General features: G+C 38.2%; 1 long non-coding RNA gene across 1 annotated transcript in view; it reads right to left on the reverse strand.

Annotated features, from left to right (window-relative positions):
• Positions 1-263: 263 nt before the first annotated feature.
• The window catches only part of LOC148224378 (uncharacterized), an 81817-nt gene continuing 58041 nt past the window's right edge, over positions 264-24039 (reverse strand). The window contains exons 2-3 of the long non-coding RNA XR_015802871.1: positions 22325-22391; positions 264-324 (exon numbers count right to left, since the gene is read on the reverse strand). This is a non-coding gene — a long non-coding RNA (uncharacterized LOC148224378). The remainder of the gene's footprint in view (positions 325-22324; positions 22392-24039) is intronic.

Here is a 24039-nt window from a genome sequence, read left to right on the forward strand (position 1 = left end):
ATGTTGACCTTTATCTCAGGGCATTGCCAAAACCAATGACTGAACTCCCTGATTTTTAGTGTTCATTATGTCTGTGTTGGATAGGAACAAAACCCAAACCAGCAGTGTTACAAGTACTGACCTTCTGGCTATTTTCAATTTACCTAATGGCAGAACAGATTAAAATATTCAATCTAAAAAATCTCAAATGCAAAAAAAAATCTCAAATTATGCAAAAACAAGCAAAGAAGTTTGAAGCTTGGATTATCCTTTTCCTTCTTTTATTCAGTCTCAAAGGTCTCTTCCAATCTTAATGGTTCCATGATTCTATGATCTCCCCAGTCTCTGCAGATGAAGAAACAAGAAAAAAAAATCAGTCATGATATTGACTTTCTGTCAACCCTACTTTAGGAAAAAACAGGCTCATTTTTATGTCTTCTCATCTCCTGTTTTCCCTCATCTTCACTTCATTTACCATCTCCAGTGGTGCCTGAACAGTGCATTTTCCACACAATAATTTGTGTCTAGGCCCTTCTCTGTAGTATGGGTTGACAGAAGGAGACCAAAAAGAAAAATCCTGTGACCTATGAAATATGAAGCCCTTCTGCAAAACAGACAAAAGGGTTCAAAACTAGAGTCTTGTACCAAAACTCATATCAGTGTGGCTAAATTAAAAATGAAAGCCATGGGATAAAATAACCTCTAGCATTTTCTTTGTTTATTTTCATAATAGATTTGGTGCAAATAATAGGAATTTATCCTTACTTTCACTGTCCAGGAATATGAGAGAGACTGAGTTTCCACAATATACTCCAGTGATTGAATCCTTATGCAAGCCACTTTCCTAATGGAGATGATAGGAATCTTGCCAAGCTATTGCCTTGAATTGAAATGGTATGTGTGGGAGGACTGTGGAGTGACACCCTGAGCATATTTAGGCATGGCAGATACTTATTATGCAGTCAGAAATATTTCATAATTAAAGTATATGAATTACAGATGATAGTATTTCCTTCTATACCATTTAAAAAATAAAACCCAAAGAAATTTAACTTTAAAGTTGCTTTTTTAGTCTTTGTCCTTCAGATGGGTCTGTGAAGTATTTCTTTCATAATTTGAAGATGTCTTAAGCTGACTGTTTCCCCCCTTTTTATCTCCTGTTGGTCACATCTATTTAATGCAAATTCTGGGAATGAGGGAAACATAAAGCTTACCAACTTAAAAGAAATCCATGCTCAGCTAATCAGCATATCACTCGGAAAAGCCATGTAGAAGGAGACATTTTTGCCTCACATCAATTCTGGAATGTGCTTAAAAGCTGGTTTTTTTCTGAATCTTATTGTTGGAAACAGTTATCATGCTAGAAGGTGACATTGTCTGTGACACAGGCAGAGAGGGAGCCTCACTGCAATGAAAAGCTGCCATTGTGTTTTATAACAAGTTAGCTGCAGTGGAAAACATGACTTTACATGATTCACAAGTTTCTGTGTAAAACACTGTGGGGTTTTTTCCACTGAGCTTCACCAGTGGCTCCACTGACTCTATGGATACAGGAGCAGCCCCCTCATGGATCAGTCCCTCAGGTGCCTTCACTGGCACCTGAGATGGCAAAATTATATAATGCATGGGATAAGAATCAGGATGGACTGGTTTGCTGTAGGACATACTTTTAGCTCTTGGCTTTGTGTGAGCTATAGGACAGGAAATTTAAGGACAACTTACTGTTGCACACCCAGCAAGCATGCTACAGGATCCTATAATAGCATGCAAGGCTACCTTGAGAAAAAGAAATATCAAATACACAGAACTCCACTATTTCAAGTAGGCTAAAGTAGTGTTTACCCTCACGAGAGCATTGTGGGTGCCAGAGGTTTATGTTATTTAATGTCGAGAAGCTTAATAAGCACCTCTTGTCTGAAGTTGGAGTTATATTGGTGTTTCAGTGCCTCTCAGGTAGAGAGCCTAAGATAAACACTGATTATGAGGTTTGGGGAAATGATGGCCATGTGAAATGGAATGAGATTTGATGCTGAGGTGGCCAGAGTAGAGGGCACAATGGCTTCCTCTGGTTTCCTAGGTTCTGTGAAAATCTGCATTCTAATCTGCTGTTGCTTTGGCCACTTACAACACCGTGTCAGCACCTGGCTGTTGAAGATTTTTCTGCCTTGTTGTGAAATATGGTTTGCTCCTTTTAACTTGAACAGATAACTAGATAACTGAGAAATCAGTTGTTTCCTTCTGAAAGACTAAATCTAAAAGTACTAACAAAGTCAGTGAGATTTTAATTTAAGTTATTCATTATATAACTCATAGAAATTGGTCAAAGATATAAACTTTGGTATTTCAAAACAGGTTTATCCATGTAGGCAGACAGTTTTGATAGCAAAGGATATAATGAAAGAGCCAAATTTTTGTACCGGTTTTCCTTCTTGTCAGTATTTATCCTATTTTGCCTGTTTAAAGCTTAGCTTAGATGTACTGTTCCTTCATATGAATCGTTGCTAAATTTTGGGTAATCTGAAAGATCATGCTGTTTATATTTGATACAATGAAGCTGTAGGGCTCCATTGGCAGTGAAAATACCAGAACCAGGATTCTGGCAGTTTATCTCCTCACAGGGCTTCAAACAGGCTGGGAGGATTAGACTAAGTGAGAGCTTTGGTACTAAATGACCCAGTTTGCCCACAACAATGCACTGAGTTTCATTTGAAAGGAAGAATTCAATTTCAGGGCATTTCTGTTGACCCCTAAAGCTCTTTAGAACTTGATTTTTTTTTTTCTTTTGACCAATAGCTGTAATTTGCTGGTCTGAAGAGATACAGGAGGTAATAACTTGTTTTGAATGGATCTCACTATAGAAACAAAAATAAGTACATAATCTGCTTCATGTTTCAGCTGAAGGTGGACATCTGAAATAGCCACAGCCAGTAGAGGACATTTAAAACATTGTGGACCTTCCTTTGGTTTTTAAGTATTTTAATAATGAGCTTCCATGTACAGTGAAGATTTGGGTTAAAGATCTTTAGCTTTGCATAATTTACAAATATCCTTATTGTGTTCTGTTTAGAAAAGGCCACCCAGAGAGATTAGTGATGGTGCTACCATTCTTTTTCTGAGAAGCATGCCAGGACATTATTTTAGTATAAAACAGATGTTTAAGTTGAAGGATTTAAATCTTGCCTTAATTCATTAAGGAGTAAAAGTGATCATTACATCTTTCTAAAAGTGAACTGTTTACATGAAGTCCTACACGGGAAATTAACAGAATTTGTGAAGTAGAAATGCCATCACTGAATCAGCTTACATATATTTATTATAATATTGATTATATTTATAATTATATTATTATATTAACAACTACAGCTGAGGAATAGACTTTAGTTGCATTAAGCAATATGAATTTTCTTTAGGGGGAAGAGATGCCTTAAAGTAGCTTGGAAGGTGAAACTAAAATCGACTGCCCGGTAGAGCATTACCTCCCCTTTCTACAACTGGCAATATAGATACTTTCAGCTGATTCTGCTCTAGGATGTATTCATAAGAAGTTAACGTGTGTATCTTAGAGGAAAAATTGACATTTTTAAATGTCCTGATGGCTGAGTAGTACAAGACAAATTATATTTCCTTATCTCCTTTTGCATTTCTTTAAATTGCAGGTAAAAGTGGAATGAGAATAGAAGTCGTATAATTAAAACTGGTTTTATAGGGGATAAGAAAAAAGAAAAAAATAACAAAGAATAGTGAGGAAAACATGAGATTTCCTTCTCTGTATTAGCGTGAAGATGAAAGTTTCTGGCAGAATGTCCACTTCATAAAAAAACTTCCACTCATATTGACACAATTGCAGAATCTCCATGTCTCTTGCTCCAGTGCAATAGACCTCAGGCAGTATGTACCATAAAGGAAAGAAACAGAATAGTCTTGTACACGTTGGTATAACTTCATGGAGGATCAAAAGGACTCTGAACTGAAAACCCTGGTAATTGGGATCAACTGATCAATGACAACATTGGGTTGGTGTCCAGCAGCAGCCTGGAAAGTTACTCCAGTATTAGGAAATACTGGGAAAGACGCAGAGAACAAAGAAGAATTCTGTCATTGCACAAATCAATGGTTCTCTCATGGGTAAAGTTTTCAGCTCTGGTGGCCTCATCCCTGAAAAGATATGGAAGAACAAGATGAGATTTGAAGAAAGGCCACAGGCACAGTCAAGAAATAAACATTTTCCACATGAGTAATGTTTGAGTTGTTTGAGAAGAAGAGGAGTACAAATTCGAGGATGACATGACAGAAGCAAAGTTATTAGTGCCATGGATAAGAATGATAGAGGTAAATTGTTACCTGTCTTTTCCAGTAGAATTGGGGGCCATCACACAAATTCAGGCAAGAAGCAGATTCAAAACCAAAAAATACAAACTTTTTCATTCAACTGATTTCAACCCTGCCAATGCAATGTGTGAGAAAGAAAATTACACGGTTCCTTAGGGAGATTGGGCTGGATTCTGCTGGTGACCAATGAAACAAACTACAAAAGGCTCAGGGAAAACTTGGAGGTGAGAGATTGAGGGATAATTCACCAGCAGGTAAAAATAATCCTCAGTGATCAGGAATGATCCATCATGCACTCTGACTATTACTGAAGTTGCATAATATTGCTAAAGACAAATAAATAAACATTATTTAATATGTTATTTAATTAATTTTAGATCTAGAGAAAAGGAGCCTGTAAGACCCTCAGAGACTGATGTGTCTAGCACATATATTGACTTCTCAAAATCTAATTAATGTCGTCTACTTGCCATAATGTGTTAGAAGAGGAATGCTTTATTTATTTTTACTTTGTCCTGCTGAGCTCATAAGAATATATTTTATTGGAAGCTTGCTCTCCTAATTATGTTTGTTCTTCTTGTGTGGGGCAACTGGATGTTCTGAGAGAAAATCTGTGGAAATCAGGGATATTGCCAATTATGAAAGAGCTTATTGAACAGAAATTAAAACTCTTTGGAACATGGAAAAAAAGAAGAAAAATTGCAATGAGTCAGTACTCTGCACCAGAAAGAGCTGTGTACATTTATTAGTACATTTGTTGTACTAATTGAATACCAATACAAGTGCCCTGACTGAAAAATTTCCAGCGTACAGCTTTAGTCCAGCCTTGACATAAACTTGGGGATATAAGGTAAACTGTGTGAAAGACTAGGACCAGATTTTGTGATTTCACCTGAATGATTAATACATTCTTTATATTGATCACATTTATTTTGATTATGGAAAGCATTAGCTATCTCATTCATCCCCAAATTATCCTGTCTCAGGTAAAAGAAATCAAAAACTAAAACAATTTAGCAAAACCACATTATAATTAGATATGAATAGAGCCTGAATCTTTTCCTTCTCATTTACAATCTCGCTTTCAATATCTGCTAGGAAAAACCATTTGGGTCCCATTTTCATAAATAAATTTCTTACTTAATTGCCCTAATTACTCTGGCTTACTAAGAAAACTGATGTAGGTTTGCAGCTATTGACTGTGTAACTACTCGTATGTACCCAATTACACCACTTCTGAACTGCATTTTATCTCTGTGGCTAGACCTAATAATAACTCAGGAAGATCACAAGCAAATTCTGTTCTTAAAATAAACTCAGTTTCCATGATAATCTTTTGAGTATATATTTTATGTGAATTACTAATTCGTTTTTTCCTTTTTATTTCACAAGGGTGACATTCATGTATCACATTTATCCAAGTATCACACCAAGCTGGTTGTGCTGCTTTAAAAAAAAGTCTTAGGAGAGGTGTTTCATATAATACTTGAATATATTCCTACACTTAGAGTCAAAGGCAATGAGATGAAGTAACTGACATATAGAAGGGGGAAAGTGAGGACAATTGGGCCCAGGAGACCCTCACTTCCAGCTGTCCTATGGATGATGGGTGTGGTCTCCTTCACCACCCATCTACTCTACCTCAAGTAGGCATTGCTCATGGGATGCTTGGCTGTATCAATTTCAGGAGAATGCCTGATGAACAATGGGCAAATCTTTTTCCCATTTAGGAAAGACCAAAATTATGGTATTGTTTGGATAAACATGCTGCTTGTGTTTCCTGAGTTACCCCTGCAGGGTGGTGCGATGTTCCACAGTATTTTTAAAAAGTTCTTTCATATTTCTCTCCTCTCATTTTGCTCCTGCCCCACTGACACTTTGGATTTTTAATTTAACTGTCATGAAATAAAAGACTCAGTCAAGAGACTTTTGTTACAGCAAGTTTTTTTTTCATCAAACCACTGTGAGGTTACATGTCTACAGTAGGAAAACAATTTGATCCACAAGCACTTCCACTAAGAAGTCCCCTTATGCTACGAAGAACAGATCAAAAGCAAACAGATGCAGGGATCTGGACACTGAAAAGAAAAATCTTATCAGAACCTGGAAATGATGATATTCACGTAATTGCAGAAACCTGTACACAAAACTCTAAGGTCCATCTGTTTGGCTCAGCATCAGCATTAGCTGGATGTGGGGAAGGTGTCCACCCCTGTGGCAGTCCAGACCTCACCGACTGTGCCCTTCTGGCACCGACTGTGGAGCTGCTCCTGCTGCTTGTGGCAGAACACAGGAAAAGAGGAGGGAGGACAGTCCCCTCTGCAACCCTCCAGGTCCCTCATGCCAGCTGCAGCCAGCTGTTGAGCTCTAGGAGCCAAAATACCGTGCTTTGAGCTTGTTAGAAAAATCTGCTTCTTGAACAGCTGAATTTCATCTTGTCTGCAGCACTGCAGCAAAACAGGCCGTGCTGACCCTTCTAGCATCTTAAATCTCTTGCAAACTGGGAAATGAGGGCAGAGGTTGAGTTTTGGAAGACATCTCTACAAAAAGGAATTTCATTGCAAGTTACCATTTCTTTTCTTTTAATCATCTTTATTTGAGATCTGTAGGCTTCTCAGAGAAATAACCTGAAAGTTAACATTATAGGCATTCTGCATCTGTTGTTGTTCACATTTTAGTACTAAAGAGTTAAGATGTTTTACAAAAAATGTATCTGATTATTTTATTTGGAAAATTAATAAAATCCTGACAAAACACTGGCAGTCTGGGTTTGTGGAAATTAGCTAAGAAAGTCTTCATCTGAGAGACACATGCATCAACATTGGTCCCTCACATTCCTCCAAAGTCCACTGAATATCAAAAAAATTCTTTTCCCTAGGATTTTGTTTGGTCTTGCTTTCCTTTGGATTCAAGACAGGTTTTCTGTCTTCTACTTTAATCCTGAAAACATCAGAAAAAGAGTTTTCTGTCTGTTGACATTGTATTTTTTAATCGGCTCTTTCATTATGAGCTGTCCAAAACCAAGTGTCTGCTTTTATAAAATGACAGGTAGATTGAAGAATGATAAGCTGACAGGTTGACAGAAGAATGACACATGATAAAAAAAATTGGGTAGTCAAATCTCTTAGTCTGAAGGAACAACAGCTGTACTGGGAAAGGCTCATCTTGGAATAGAAATAGAAAAATTGAAAAGAAATAGACTTCAATCACAGTAATTACATAGAAAATGGACCCCAGTTCGTTTGCTCAATAATAAAGGTAAATGAATAAACTTCATGAAATGCTTCAAGGAAACGTTGAGGGGTTCTTTTTGTAAATGAAAAGGGAAATGTCAATAAGATGCAGAACTCCCAGAAAGACATACATTATATTGTTAACAAAACAGATGAGAGTTATAAAAATGAGATAAGAATAATCAAACTGACAGACTGTAAATGCAAATTTTACAGCTGTGAAAACTCCTGTCCATCCATATTCTTTTTCTATTAAGCGTCACCATTGCAAATTTAAACTGATCTTTCAAAAAGGTACCTGAGATAAAAGTGGTGAGGGGCATGGAATAAAGCCCATGTGCTAGTGGTTTTCAGGATTTCTAGCTGCACAACATCCACACAATGCAGTATGGACAATAGATCCCCCAAGAAACCCCAAAATAACAGTAAAAGTGAATACACTATCTTGTAGCAATTCTGCATGCTGGCCAAATATGAAAAAAAACAACTCTTAATTGACAGATTCATGATCAAAGAGTGATAGCTGCCTCACAGCTACCCAAATGCTATTTCAGTCTGATCTAAAGCCCTCTGGAAGTAGTAAACCTTCATTCATTTGAACAAGCTTTCCATCAAGCCTTGTATCTCAAGAGAAAAAATATATACACTGTTAGTGCTAAAACCCCAGGAAGGCATCCAGGTGCTCATTACATGAGAAAAGGATGGGCAAACACTTCTGCACTTTACATTTCCAAATTGAAAACTGATAGGAAAAGCCAGTGGTGATCTTGGATGTTTAGTGGAAAGTAAAAACTGGGTCTGACTAACACATTCTTATGTAACCATTACAGGCCACGGGAAAATTCAAAGATTTGCCAAATATTCACTGCAGCAATCTGTTGTCAAGAGCTTTATGCAGTGAGAAATGAGGTTTTCATGAAACTGAAGTTTATAGGTAAAAAAAAACAAAGCTCAGTTGCTTGTCACCTCAGATCCAACTTCACTGCACAGCACATTTTCAGTGACAGCTTGTAACACTGATCAGATAATATGCTGAATGTCATGGAAATGATTCAAAATGTCAAAACAAAGCATAATTATTAAAACAAATCGGAGTGAAGAGGAAAGAGGAACAAAATGAGCATACCTATGAGAGGTTATTTTGGTCTGTAATTTTTTGAGAGCAACATCAAAATTATAGTATTTTAGACTGCATGTTTCTTTTATAGCTCTGGCTTATGATTTTAACTTTGCAGTATCTGTGAGCATACTTATGCTTAAAAATGTTTTGGAAGAAGCAGTTTCAGGCATTTCCTCATCTATACTTTGGGCTACTTTTGAGTTGCACATACTTTTCTGTAGAGGACTGGCCTTCATGATGTAAGTGGGCACATTGCCAAAGATTTCAATTTAGCTGATAGCACATGCAGCTTAGCCCAGGAGACATGCACAGGTAAAATGCTGTGCACAGTGCTAGGCTAAGTGGGGTTTATAGACCATATAGTCAGGAATTTTTCTTAGGGGAGAAGACAAGGAAATGTTTGTCTCAGAGAGACTTGAAAATGAAAATATGACCCCTCTATTATGTACTTGCTATAAAGGAAATGCCTTCTTGTCTTTAATAATATTGTGAGAATTGCTGAAGCAAAGTATAAGGGTTTTAGGTCAGCAAAAATTCACTGTTATTTTCATGGCTCTACAATAGTGGTGGACAAATGATTTGCAACATTTATTCACCTTGTCTATTATATCAACGACAGGATCATGATTTCCTTCAAGCATATCCACAGCTATGTGCATGCAAGCCACTGTACCATGTCACGCACCAGAGAACATATAATGAGCGCAGTGTCACTGGTCACCAAGGACAGAGAACCCTCTGTGGGCTCTGTCACTGTTGGTGTCACTCTTGTCTGGTGCTACTCTAGAGGTGTCAAGAACTCCAGCACTAGAAAATTTATTTTGAAGCAATCTCAATATTTACACTGCCCTAGATGCCCACAGGCTTTGTTCTGTGGTGAAGTTTTAACCAGGATTATGGGGCATCAAACTCATTATGAGTGCATTTAGCCTAGTAAGTATCATGTCAGGAATTGAAGCCATGATCCTGTGATAACATGCTTTCCATAATATCTAATAGTGTTTCCTTAACCCACTGGAGTCACTGTCACATCTCAGTCCTCTTTTATTGTAGAATCATGCAACACAGAATGTTGCTTTCCATCTAAGTATTAGTTTTTAGATTATACTGTCCTCAATGGTTTTATTCCAGCTTTACCTGGATTCTTATTGTGCTGGGTCCAGTTTTCTTTCTTATGACTCTCATAAGACTGCACAGTTGGGTCACCAGCTTGGCAAGTCTCCATGGAAGCAATGGACAGGGATCAGAACTCTGGGGAAATCAGCAGCCTCCCCAAGCTACACTTCAGTATGGCTCCTCTGGCTAAGCACATGGTATTGCTGTAGATCTCCAATGTGCAAAGGCAAAAAAGCTCTTCCAGTGTAAACAGGTGCAAGAAGTCTGTGTCTATAGTCATTTAAGTAACCCATTTAATCAGGCAAATGTGTGTGGTAATATGTATGGTGTGCTTATCTCCATATAAGTCTGTATTCCCCAGCTCAGAGCAGCCAGCATGGAAAAGTAGCAACCAGTAGAGCATTCCCCAGCATGGAAGCTGGAGTATTGGCAGACTGGGAAAATATTAAATGGGGCCAAGGAGTGACATTTGCTGAGTGAAGATTATTTTTATCAGTTAATGTAAGGGCTCTGTTCTTTGTATTAGTGAGTTCATACTGATTTATAGCTATTTTGTCTGGTCTGCATCTGCAGTTCTTCTATATTTTACATATTTAAGAGGAAGAGTGAACTGACCTCATTCAGGTAGGCAAACTGTTTCTCATATATATGCCAAGAGACAAAGACGTCAAACATTTATTTAAGCCTGCAAATATTACAAAATAAAATGAAAAGTATGCTTGAGCAGTCTGCAGCAGAATGGTAATTCTCCAAGAGCCTTATGCTCAGTGTTCCCAGGAATTAAATAGTGTCTGCTATTTTAATATTGATTTTTTATTCTTCATCATACTTAGTCGAGCCTCTCCAAACCAGACACCAGCTATTCTAACAAAGAGTGAGCCAAGGAATGGGAGGACAGTAATATCTACACTCTGCCTACTCCCTTGACTATACCAAGTGATCCATTTTAGAATTCTCATTGCTTCTACTGACTTGTATCACAGCTGGCATTGCAGATTCAAGCTAAGCTCTTTAAAGATATAATTTAAACTCAGCTAAGCTCTTTAAAGAAATCATTTAAACTCAGCATTTATTACAGAAAACATTTTCTTCAGTTATTATGTCACTCATTTTTAGGTTAATTTATACGTAACTTTCAACAAAGGAAAATAAAAATAAAATGCTCCAATGTGAAATCAGGTGAAATGACTGTCAGGATGCCACCATGTGCCAGGGGCACTGTTCCTGAGCTCCTCGTTGGTGCTTCCTTCCTGCAGACTCACCACTTCCCACCTGTAAGCACGCACATGTGCCAGAGGGAGGTGGGGAATCCCCTCCTCATTGTTCCTTTTGGCAGAAGAGCACCAAATGTCTTTGCAGCCATTCCCTATGTGGGTAAAGGCATGAAAATTGTATTGTAGGTGGATTATAGTGGAGAAGTTTTTTCTGCTTTTTCTTTAAAGCTGGTAAAAAAAAATCAAAGCAGCCTGTTTTCCTCGTTTAGGAAAGCAATGTATTTAACAGGATGCTTCTGGCTACTAAATAACCTACAGTGGTTTGCAGGAATGGGAAAGGAAAAAAAAGGTGAAATTCGTTTAGAAAAAAATCCATCAGGATCCACACTTTATAATCTCCAAAACAATACAGTGTTTGTAACGAAAATGCCATCATTTATTCATTACTTATTTTTTCCTGCAAAGTGATTCTCTGTAACTAATAAAGTTAACTGTGCACATAAAGATAATGATGGCTATTAAAAAGTCCTCAAGGGTAGCTACTATAAATTAAGAGGAGCACAAACACTTACTAGATAATAAGTGCAGCTGCATTACTGGTATTTTTATTTCTCATTTTTCTGAGAGCTTAAAAAAGGTGTGACTGTGCTGTCACTGGGGAAAAAAAATACCAGATGATGATTATTGCTAAAATTCAGTGATAAAAATATAGGTATAAATATAAAATGATGAGAAAGGGGACCCCACTGGTAAACCTTGGTTTATCAAGGTTACAGGGAAGTGTCGGGCTGAGCAGGACAGGAGGGATGTTCTTTCCTTTTCCTCTCTCACTGAAGCTGCTTCAGTAACTCTTTCCCACACTTAATAACCTTTTTTCCAAAGACATTTTAATCTAAGAAGAAGATTTTTCCATCTAAGTTTTAAAAATACATAAAGTTCTTCATATCTGGTTTTACATCTCCTCTGCCTACTCTCTTCATACTGCCCCTGGCACTGATGCTGCCTTCTGTCTGAGCTGTGCATGGGTACTGCTGTAACTCCTTTTCCTCTGCCAAGGCTTCTCTACCACATTTTCAAATTGCAATTTATTTTGTTGCAGATAAGCACTAGAATCCAAAGTTTTTAATCTCAAATGTGGACTTTCTTAAATGTCTTAAAGTGGTTCATTTTGAATGAAGACACTGCTGACAGTTTCTCTTAGACTATGTGGTACTCATGATTTGATTTTTGAGATGGTAGTCTTGAGAATTAAAGCCCTGTGATCATCCTGAGAAAAACAGGAGGTAAAAGATGCATACAAGGCTTGCAAAGATGACTGCAATGCTGATAAATTTTATCCTCCCATTTATCAGAGATTTGCCTGACTTAAACTTGATGGGTACACTCAATATTTTCATGTGTTCTTCCTGGGGTCTCATCTTCTCATGTTGAAGCTCATGGGCAAATGAGTACTGATTAAATAGGAATAAATCTTAGAAGAAATAAATTTAAGAAGAAACATAGTATTGGGGGTTGAGATATTTGCAATGTTGCAACATATTTCATGAGAAGCTGTTAAATGCCTTTTTACCACAACTACATTGCACTCTTTAACAAAAATAAAAAACCCTCAGATTTTCTATATAAACATGTAGGTGTTGTTTTTATAATATTTTTTGCATCCTTAATTCTTAAATTATTTTCTAAAGAATTTTGTATTCCATTAGTAGTAAGAAAAACATTTTAAAACCACTAGCATGAAAGATAATTCCATCTGTTTTATGAACCTTCCATCTCCCTTACAGTCCCTCTTTCTTTTGGACATATATTTGTTTTTCTATGCTATTTTCATTAGTTCACTCATTTTATCTGTCAGAAAACTCGGAATCAGCATTACCTTCTACACTCTATTTGAAATTATCTGGTAGGCACATTATAAGTCAGCATAGGTCACCTTTTCGTTGCTTTCCACTGTTTTGCCCACCTTAGCTGAAAAATTGCTCAATGAGATGAAGCTCATTAGACTTCAAATCTCTGAAGAAATGCCTGAGGAAAGAAAAAAAAATTGGAATTTTCTAGATAATTATTTTATTCTGTTGTGGAACACCTCAAGAAAGGAAGAATTCCCTATGAGAATTCTCCAAGTAAAATACTTATTGTGCTGAAAACTGTCCAGGTGAGGTTGCAGCCTGGGATTTATGACTCTTGAGGGAAAGTAGAAGGGAGCTGCATTTGCTGCAATGCTTTTCTGAAATCTCTGTTGGCCCTGGATCATGCTGGAGACCTCCACGGGGAAGAGACACAGTGAAATTATTTCATCCCTCTTTTTCAGGCCCAAGGAGATTTTCACAGAGTATATAATAATATAATATATAATAATATAATAATACCTTTGGTGAGGTATTTTTCATGCAGGTTCTGCTCCCACAGGAGCAGTCCACCTGTGCCTGCAGGTGGACTTGCACAATTTGGAGCAGGGCTCACAGCAGGAAGATTCCCATGCCAGCCATGATGGTCCAAGGCTGCTGGCTGAGCAGATGGAGATAAAAGGCCTCCATCCAGACCCCAGAGCCTACAAGGATCGTGTGTGCATCCCTAAGTGAAGGGACCGAATAAATCCCTCCCCTTTTAGTGAGACATCTGTCAGTGACTGCTTGAAGGGAGCACTGCAGAGCAATTTGGTTCACAGAGCAGAAGTAACTTCCTGCAGTGCAGCAGTGGAAGTGTGCAATGCCTCACAGCAGCATTTGCTGTAGTTTCTTTACACATGTTGATTTGAAGAACATTAACAAAATAAAAACAAGTCTCACACAAGTGAGTGTCCTTCATCCTCAATTGCAGTGAAATCATAGATTCATAGAATTTTTTAGGTTGGAAGTGACCTTCAAGATCATTGAGTTCAGCTGTTAGCACTGCTGGTTCCACCACTGAACTTTGTCTCTTGGCACTTTATCTGCACAGCAGTGCCCAGATTAAGTTCTAGCTGGGCTTAGGCGCCTATGATTTTCTTCATTAATAACTCCATGACATTCTTGCACTTTTGAATTGTCTGCCTCCACTTTCAAAGGTGATAAAGTCTCTTTTTTTTCTCACAGCTTAGTTCAGAGAGAGTTCTCTGTCCTGCCCTTGACACTGAACTCAGGTGCCTTAATTTACTATAATGATATAAACATTGCACTGTTTCCATTTTAGCCAAAGGTTTATTTTTCTAAAACCTGCAATTGTACCAAATCTTGAGATTGTTTAACCAGAATCTGTAAAGGCTTAATATATAAAAAAATGAGGATTAAAAAAAATAAAAAAACTGGGAAAAAAATTAAGTCATCCTTTCTTTAGCAAATTCTTATTCTGGGCAAATGTAAAACTTTATTGGGCAACATAGACTAAAGCTTAGTGTTCACACATGTTGAAGCATCAGCTGTGGTGGTTACACTATCTGAATAGATACTCTGCTTAAGTGGAATCTGTGCTACATCTTAATTATGCCTTCATCACTCTCATGTTGCTGCCCTTAGATGGAAACCAATTCCCAGAAGCTGCCCTAGTTGAGTATGTGAGCTCCAGTTAAATGGACCATCTTTCCTGTTCAGTAGAGCTAGAACATGAGCCTTGGTGAGTATTATTAACTCCTATATCCTAAAAGAAAAAAAAAGCAGCTAGTTTTAAATTGAGCAACTATTTTAGATGTGGGAACTGACAAAGAATTTTAAATGGACCCTAACTTCTTCCATTTATTAAAGCCTACATCATGTCTGTGCTGATGACCTAAAATACTCAGAAATTGAAGTATTCTTCCTTGAGCTAGCACTAGTCTCATCTATTCTATCACATTAGCTTTTCATAAAACAACAGAAAAAAATTAAAGAACAAAACCCCTTGTACTGTTCATATAAATTAATTGCATTCAGGAACGCTGTGTACCACCAGAAGTCAATGAACTGGCTTCATTAACAGTCAAGCCTAGACACAGCTTTGTGTTTTTGTGATTTGCAGCAGCTTCACTAAAGAACAATTACACTTATCAAACAGAGCAGACAGAGAGAAAGAACAGCTTCGAACGTGGCAAATTCCCATGCTTTGAAATCAGGACTCGTTCTTCGGTTTTACAGACTGATTTGGATATAATTGCTACAAGTGGGATGTAGGCAGAGGCTGGAAACCAACACACAGTACTTACAACTCATAACCCACTTCCCACTAAGCCCTGCAAGTGCCCAGAGCTTCAGAATGCTGCCCAGAAGTGCCTCTGGAGACAGAACTTCCTACATTTTTAGCCAACAAGAACGATATCTACATCAAATGCTTCATTTATCAAAGGCTTGTGGCTAGCAGAAAGCAGATGGTGACCCTATATGGCTGCTTCTGACCTGGAATGCACCTGGGAGCACAAGGCACCAGGACCTACAGCCTGATGTGCCCTGCACGTGGAGAAAATTGGGGAGAGGGAGTAGCACCAGTGTCACCAGCTCAGCCTCCCTGCCCTGCTGGAAGGCAAGCACAGACCCTGTCAGTGGCCCCTTTGATACAACTGGCTTCTGTTGATAGGAAACCTAATATAGAAACCCTGCAAAATAGAATGGAAGGTGTTTAAGCATCATATTTCAGTTTTTTTCTAACACATAAGTTCTTTAGGCAATGCACCTTAATAGATCATTGAAGAGAGTAATGAAAATTATGCCATATTAAAAGATTTATGTCAATGAGTATTTCTGGATTTTCTGATTAAGCTTACTATATTTCTGGCATAGATCTGAGAGGGAAATTATTTTTAAGCTTAGTTATCAACCAAAAGAGGCAATGTTTTTCAAATCTTGATTTTGGTTTTTTGTCTTCAGATAAAACCCAGTCAGTTAACAATAAATTTTCCTAGCTTTGCATTGCAATGGTGTTTTGTTTTTTTTTTTATTAAATACTCCATTAAGCTGTATACTGAAATTTTGTGGGTCAGATGATAAACCATTTGCAGACAATTACTTGCTCAAGGCTTGTTTTGAATCCCACTGAAGTTAAAAGAATTATTTTCAATTACTTCAGTGGGTTTGGGACCAGGCAGATAGATTGAGTGAAGCAGATGAGAGAACTCCATGTAAGGAACAAACATCTTGCACAAGAAGGGATTTGACTGTGTCATTCAACAAATAGATAGAGCCACAATAGCTATTAATGTTGTACGTGTTATGGAATTAAAAATCAGCTGACATTAATTTGACAAGCTATTTTTTAACTAAAGAAATGGCAGTGTGGTTAGCTCTAGAGAATAGCAGTTTATCAATGTCTACACTGTTGTACTTGAGGTCACAGGATTGCTTTTGTACAGTTATGAGTCCACAAAGAGCTTTTATTTTAAATGTCTGTATGCACACATACAGACACTGAAATATTTATATAGAAGAGTTCCAACTACCCTTCAGTTACCACAATCAGCAAATAGAAATTTGTTATGCTTATGGCTTCTCATGCTCCTTTGTTAGAGGCTGTCATGTGGGTATTTTCATCTCTGCCTTTTAGTGCGAAGTGCCTTTTATTTATACAGGAATATGTAATCAGTTGCAGTCTGTGAATTAAAATATTACTCACTTGGGGGAAAATGACCTTCTTATAAAGATTGATGGGATAACCACCAGAAACTTAGAGAAATTATGTTTACCATTTTCTAAATGATAACATCTTGAACCAATTTTGATCTCTCTGTATTCCTCATCTACCTCCAACTCATTTGTAGCAGACCAAAGAAAACAAACACAAGTGGAGATGGATGTTTAATTGTTTGATGTTGTCATTATTCTCTCGTAATTTCCTGTCTTTTAAACTTGTACACATTTATGATATTACTCCCTGCTGAGTAATATAAATAACTACCTTTTTACGATTATTTACAACCATGAGCAGAGGAGCTTGCCTTTTTTTCCCCCTTAATGTTATTCTGGAAGCACTTTAAAGCCCTACTAAAGATCCGTATCTTTTTGTACCAAAATCTGTCCTCACAAGATATAAACAGTGTCTGTTCCAGATAATTCCCATTTGAAATACTCACTGTGGAGGCTGCAAGCATGTGATCATCAAAATAAGAGGTAAGACAAATAACCTGTAATCAAGTATTCACTTGTAAATGGCTTTTTAAAGGCTAAAAAGCATACCCCTCTGAGAGCTTCAACAAGAAATTATGTTATGCTAACTCCACAAATTATTCCTGGTATGGAATACATAGACTCTTACCCAGAGAACAAGTCTGAAGTCATCTTTCTTCACAAAACCTGCTGTTTAAAACAAAACTACACTGTGTTAAAATGCTCAGAAAATAGCTTAGCGTCCTTCCTTACAGAAAAATCAGTCAAGATATTTGTAAGCCAGCTGATCAGTCAGCAAGTTCATAAGCCATAAGAAATGTTTACCAACAGTAGAAAACCTGCAAAGGGTTCTCTAAGGCTTTGTTGTTGGTTAACTTTAGTGGTCAGCTAAACACCACAGAGCCCCCAGCTCACTCCCCCCCATCTCAGTGAAAGAGGGGAAGAGAAAAAAGAAGAATAAAAACAAGACAATTTGGGTGTCAAGATAAAACAAACAAGCAAACAAAAGTTTAACAAGTGAAGAACAAGTGGAAGAAGAGAGAAGAAAACCAAAAGAAATTACGCAGAGGGAATCAATCAGCACCTCCTGTGGGCAGTGTGATGCTCAGCCAGTTCCCAAATAAAGGGTGAGTAACACTGCTAAAACCTCTCTTTTTCCTTCTTTCATTGCTTTTATTTTCCTTCTTTTAGTGCATGACGTTATATGGTGTGGAATATTCTTTAGTTAGTTTGCCTCTGTTAGCTTGGGTCACCTCCTGCCCCGTTGCATACCCCTCATCTATTCACTGGGGGCAGAGTGAGAAAAGGCCTTTACACTGTGCAAACACTGATCAGCAAAAGCTATAACATTAATGAGTTATCAGTACTGTCTTGGTCAAAAATCTAAACTGTAGTGCCATATGAGCTACTATGAAGAAAATTAATTATCTCCTTATTAATTATCTCCTATTAATTATCAGGCCCAGTAAAGTCCTTTTAATTTTCACCCTCAAATCTAGTCTTAGTGTATGTTGTGCATTGCTCCCAAAGGAATCAAAAATATTCTTGCTTTTAAAATTTTTTGCTTAGAACTGCCAGATACTAAGAAAGCATCATACAGAAGGCAAGAATACTGCTTCCTTCATGGCACCTCTTTTCTTTCTGTGGAAAAGTTATTCTTCCCTTTATTGATGTGCCTTTTTTTTAAGGGGGCTGTAGTTATTTCTCACACTGCAACAGCCAGCAGATGAATTTTACTGCCTGTATGAGACTGGTGATTCACATTTTAATATCTTTCTCTGGGGGTGTGATGGACATCAGGAGAATGGGGGATTCTTGTATCCTTCCAAAAATCAGAACAACTGCCATGTCCTGGTAGGCAGTGCCTGACCTCCCTGCCAGCTGAATTGGAGGGCAGACCTCCCCTTGACCTGCATGAGCAGGATGGGACCCTCAAGAGCCAACACAGCCTTATAGTTGTCATCCCACAAGTCGAAAGTTTCAAAAGGTCAGTGAAGGTTTTTGAGGCTTACATTTTGCACAAAGCCATGTCACATCAGATCCCCGTTGCTAGGGAAGTTACACCATGCTGCGCATGGAGCCTACAACTGCTGGAAATTTCTTTCAGCTCAATGTGATTCACAGGCATGAGGACTAATAAGAACATATTGTATTATTAAAAATATCAGCTTGACAGGGCTCAGCAAGTGCCTGTAGCAAGCATACCTCGGAAACAGGGGAAAAGCCTGACACCATTAACTCTGCATCTGAGCCTTCTTTCTTATCGGTGGAGAGAGCCAGAGAAATTACATGAGGTTGAGATTTTAATGAGAAGAAGTAGAGGACTAATGAAATGCTAATGAGATCGACATAACCCAGTGTGTCACTGCAGGCTCTCAGTCCTCCCATGCCTGGTAAACAAAGTAGCAACTATTAATTTGCTTGAAGAGGCTTCATGAATTTAACAATGGAATTTAGAAAGCATTGAAAATACCCCATGCATTTAGCTGTGACACTGAATCTTTGGGGTTTTGAGGTATTTCCTGGAGGTGGAAGTAGGGACTCAATTTTCCACCTGCCATGAGCTTGCTAAGATGGCTTCAGACTCAGCCAGTTCCCCCACAGGGATAAGCAGGTAACCAGATGGTTTCTACTCAGGTAACAGCTTTGTTAGGAAGGAGACCTGACAGAAGACTGGGGAGGGCCCATATGTTTTCACGGAAAGAACCAGTTTTGAAAAGGGAGGTTGTTTCAGATGCTGGCACTGGGGTATGGGAGCTGGCTGCAAGATGAGGACTTTTGCTTCACGTCTGTCCAGCTCATCTCTCTTCTTAAGACCCAGCACTTCCCAGTCTACAGGGAACGTTCAGGCAAGAGTCTTCTCTTTCCAGAGCGACATAGCCCTGGGCCACAACAGCCTGTGTCATAAGACTGGAGAGCTAAGAAAGGCAGAAGTAGGTTGAAACTATTTTTAAAGCTCTGTGATCCAAAGATGATCTTTCTCTTATACAAGAGAGAACAAGTTTCAAGATGTTCTGTTTTGCTTTGGGGTGCTTTTGCAGCCCTCAGTAGTCCACACTGCTCTGCAGGGATTAGTGGGACACGAGGCCGTGGCTGCCACTCATCTCCTTTTCAGTGAAAGGACTTGACTCCACAGAATAATAATTTAACTCAGATCTCTCCCAGTACAAAAACAGCCAAAGGCACTACAGGATATGTCCAAAATTACTCCTCAAGTTGTATCAGCTGATTTCTTTATTCACAGCTCCTAAAAAATCCCACTTCTATATAAACTGAACTTCAGGTTTCAATGTTACTGTCCATCAGAGCTACATTTGCAAGCTTGGGACTTATTATGAAGGACTTGTAAATAGTTCTAACCTGGATGATAATTTTTGTCCTAGCAGCTATCAAGACTACCCTGACTAACTTTCCTTCGGATCTTCCATTTATAGAATAAAATTATGAATTCCAATTTGTTCCAGACAAATTGCTTCTTTCCCACAGGGAGAAGAAAAATGCAAAGAGAGAAAATAAAAGCAGTCATTCAGCACATCTTCAAAAATATTTTACCTTGACTTCGCCTTGTTCTATGTTTTCATTTTTGTTCATCTAAGAGAGACGTCTCTTGCCCTTTCAATACATATTTTCAGTTATACATATATCACAATAATTTAGCATACATTTCTCTAATCTTTGATTAATGTCTTACCTTTCACTTAAATACCTATTAACATGAAACCGTCACATCACACGTAATTTTGGTTGAATTCTCATATCACTGAAGTACTGTTAATGAAAACAAATTAGCATTTGAAGCTTTCAAGAGATGATTGCTGTGGTGTTTGGTTTCTCTCGTGACAAGATAGACTCTCTGATTCTTTCAAGTGAGTGAAAAAGCATAATTTCCTTGCAATCAGACTTCTACGCTTTCTTAAGCACTGAATCCCAAGTGAAGTATTTTGTACTTGATTCACAATTCACAAGCCAGAGATTCAGCACTTGGCTGAAAAGTGTGCTCAGGTCACTTCTGGACATTCTGACCAGCACCTGTCTGATATATGCTCACTAGCACTACTTTATTATTTCTTTTACTTTTTTTCCCAGCTGATATGTATGATTCCATCAGACTCTTGTCTTCTCTCTGTGTTTTAAAGAGTCTGGCACAGGAATTACCAGTTACAGAAACACAAGCAATAATACATTTAACCTTCTAAAATTCCTCTTCTGCAACAAATTTCACCTTCAGTTATGAAGTACCACATGCAAATTGCATTCAGTCTACAATTTCAACGAGAATTAGTTCTCAATATGCCTTCATAGATTTAGTTACCAGCTGTATTGCAAATAAATTTCAAGTGCCAGAATTCTGTGACTGATGGTGCATTTGTTTTTATAGCTAACATTTTCAAGACGCATTGAAAATCTTCAAGGTAGCCCTGAGACTGGCAGAAAATTACATTCCTGGAGTCCTTCTACCTTTGTTTTCACTTATGCAAAATGACAGCAGTACTGACTTGACAGAACTACCAAGCAAGACTTAAATTCATTAGTATTTTTAAAGTACTTCAGGACTCCAAAGTGAAGTAGACTTAATGTACTGTTACCTTAAGAAATGTTGACCTTTTCTTATCTCTTTCTGACATTCTCTTAGAACTAGAATAATGCAGTTTTAATCCTGAAAGACAATTTGTTCATAGGGTATTTTTTTAATGACCCTGTGCTGCATTAGCACCTTTATCCCTTTCCTCATGAGTCATGAGGTTCACCTGGACACAAAGGTAAGGGTTGACATCACCTGCCCTGGATGTGCAAAAACAGAGGTGAGGAATTCACAGGGAGCCATGTGGTGCTGCTTCTGGCAGAGCAGTGTCTGCATGAAGGAACTCAGATGCTTTTGCTTTGAATGCAAATCGGGTCAGCTGCCGAAGCTGTCCCCTGATACCACTGTGAGGCTTTGCTGCTGCTGCTCCTCCTGCTGTGTAGATTCATCTCTTTCAGATATCATTGGGGGAGGGCTGCTGTCTCAGACAGAGAAAAGGTTCTTCCTTTCCAGCTCATGCCCTTACCCTGATTGCCACTGACCCTGCTGCTTTGCTAAGTGTAAATGAGGACTGACCTGTATTTTCCTTAGGGCAGGGTCTGATATTCCTAGCAGTGTGTGCTATCCCTGTGCTTAGCCTAGCTCAGCATAGTTGATTATGTCATGTATTTACATGGCTTTGCTACTCTCCTTCCACTGTTTAATTAAATGAAAATTACCTGGGGTTCAGTTTGTTCTCTGTGCTATCTGACTTGTATCATGCAGTTAAAGAAGACTGCTCTTGTTTGTTGAAGTTGTTTTTGTCCAGCGTTAATTAGGATGTCTGCTTCACAGAACCACCACTGTAGTCCTTGGCCTGAATACACTTGTGCACGTTGCTTATCAAAATAATGTGAATAGTTCCACTGAAGAAAAAGCTTAAGTTACACTAGATTATAACACAGTATTTGGGCTCTTTATAGATTATTAGAATGGTGTCTCATATAATTATGACATCACTTAACTCCTCAGTTTGCTCATCTGTACCTCATACCTCATACCTCATTTTACTAGTTTGTTAATCAGTGTCCATCTTGTATGATTGACTTCTCAGTATTATCTTAGTAGTATTATTAGAAGCTTCATGCAATGCAAATAAAATGTATGGGTCTTTAAATAGTGCCACATGTATCTTAGATATTTAGTGGAAAATTAGACACTATAGGAAGAAAAGCACCAGTATAAATTTCACAACGATTCCACCAGTTTAAAACTGAAATACTTACTGTCCTTTCCTCCAAGATTACACCTGGCCTGTGCAGAGTGGGGTTTTAAAGCAACTCCTCCAAAACACTGAATGGTTAAAAAAGAAAAAAAGGCAATTTAGAAAGCAAACTTCAATCTAGTTCAACTTTAGTTAAGGGGAAAGAGGGGAAATAAACAATGAACTCATATAGAGTACATTATAATATATATATGTGTATATATATATATTATAATGCTCATATAGACTTTTGTTAGATCAAAATCCTACATTTAAAGTTGTTTATTTTATAAGGCAGTCTGTAGCAAATGAAAAGAGAGAACTACCATTCCAGGGCAGATCATGAAATGTATAGAATATCAGTGTGTAAAACTTTACACTTTTAACATCTTTTTCTTTGTCTCCTTCCTTCAAAAGATCAAAAATTATGTTCTAGTTTTTATTACTCTTACGGTGTTAACAGTGCAAGCTTCTCCTTGCAAGGATTTCTCAGATTATTCTTATGACAAATATTCATATAGAGATCACCAGGACTGAACTGGGGAAGAATCAGACGTGAAAGACATTACTGGAGATTTGTTATTTTTTCAGAAGGGTGGTGGATATAGTGGGTACTTACAACAAGGATTAATATCCAGCTATACTGTTTACAAAATGTTTTCCACAAGAAGTTTTTTGGTTTTTTTTCCAGTTTCCAGGCCATTAAAATTCCAAAATGTGATTGTTTTAAAAAAACCTGTGGTAATTTTCTATTTGATCACTTTTTGCATTGGACTTCACTCAGGAATATGTTTTAGTAAACTAGCTTTGCATCCTTCTAGTCTGGGGTTGCTCCGTGAATTTCAGGCATCATCTACATAAAGCCTAAGGAATGAAGTGTGGCCTAAGAGTCACTGGTTCTCTAATGTCAGCATCACTGTTTGAAGTCCTCTCAGCACAGGTGCTTCATCCTTGCCAAATTCCTGGTTCCCAGGCTAAAGTAGAAAAGTGTCTTGCATTTTCCTTACTTTGTGCTGGAAGATGTGTTTCCCATCAGTCTCTCCACACCTGCTGGGGCTCTGCAGGTGCTTCTCTCTGGAGTAAAGGCACTGAATCTAACCTGGAAGGGCCAAGTCCCTCAATGTCTCCCAAGAGGTGACACCTCTAGCTGGAGGTGAGACCCACAAGGGCCAGCTCATGCCCCCACCACTTCTGCCTATGAGGCAAAATTATGGAAAGGTATTGATTTGCTGACAATTCATGGAATCTTGGTCTTTCAAACAATTGCTGTAGCAAATAGGACAGACTTGGTGCTAATTCTACAAACGCAGGGCTCTTCAAACCCCAGCTGTTCTTGCCCTGAGAGCCCAAAGCACAGCAGGTGCCTGGAGGGTGACGTGTGCCCTCCACCTTCATCAGGATGGCTCTGTGACAGGGACACACAGCATGGCAGACACAGATTGGCAGCCTCACTAGGCTCTTTCTCCTGCTCCCCCAAAAAGAAAGGAAAGGAAACATGATGGATTTTGATGTCAAGCCCTCCCTTTGAGAGCAGTTGAGCAGTGAGGGTAGCAAGATGGAAGAGGAAACAGCCCTGTGTGATTCGGCAGTGACATAAATGGCCAGCACTGGCACATTTCAATTGTTCTCTTCCCTGACACACTTTCTGCTTTTAGATGTTTGAATTTCCTATAATCTTTACTCAGCCACATGTGGGCAAGTAAACAGATTGTTTTGAATCAAACAGCTGTGCTGACT

This window comes from Sturnus vulgaris, chromosome 3 (genome assembly GCF_052056855.1).
Source record: "Sturnus vulgaris isolate bStuVul1 chromosome 3, bStuVul1.hap1, whole genome shotgun sequence".
Classification (NCBI taxonomy): Eukaryota; Metazoa; Chordata; class Aves; order Passeriformes; family Sturnidae; genus Sturnus; species Sturnus vulgaris.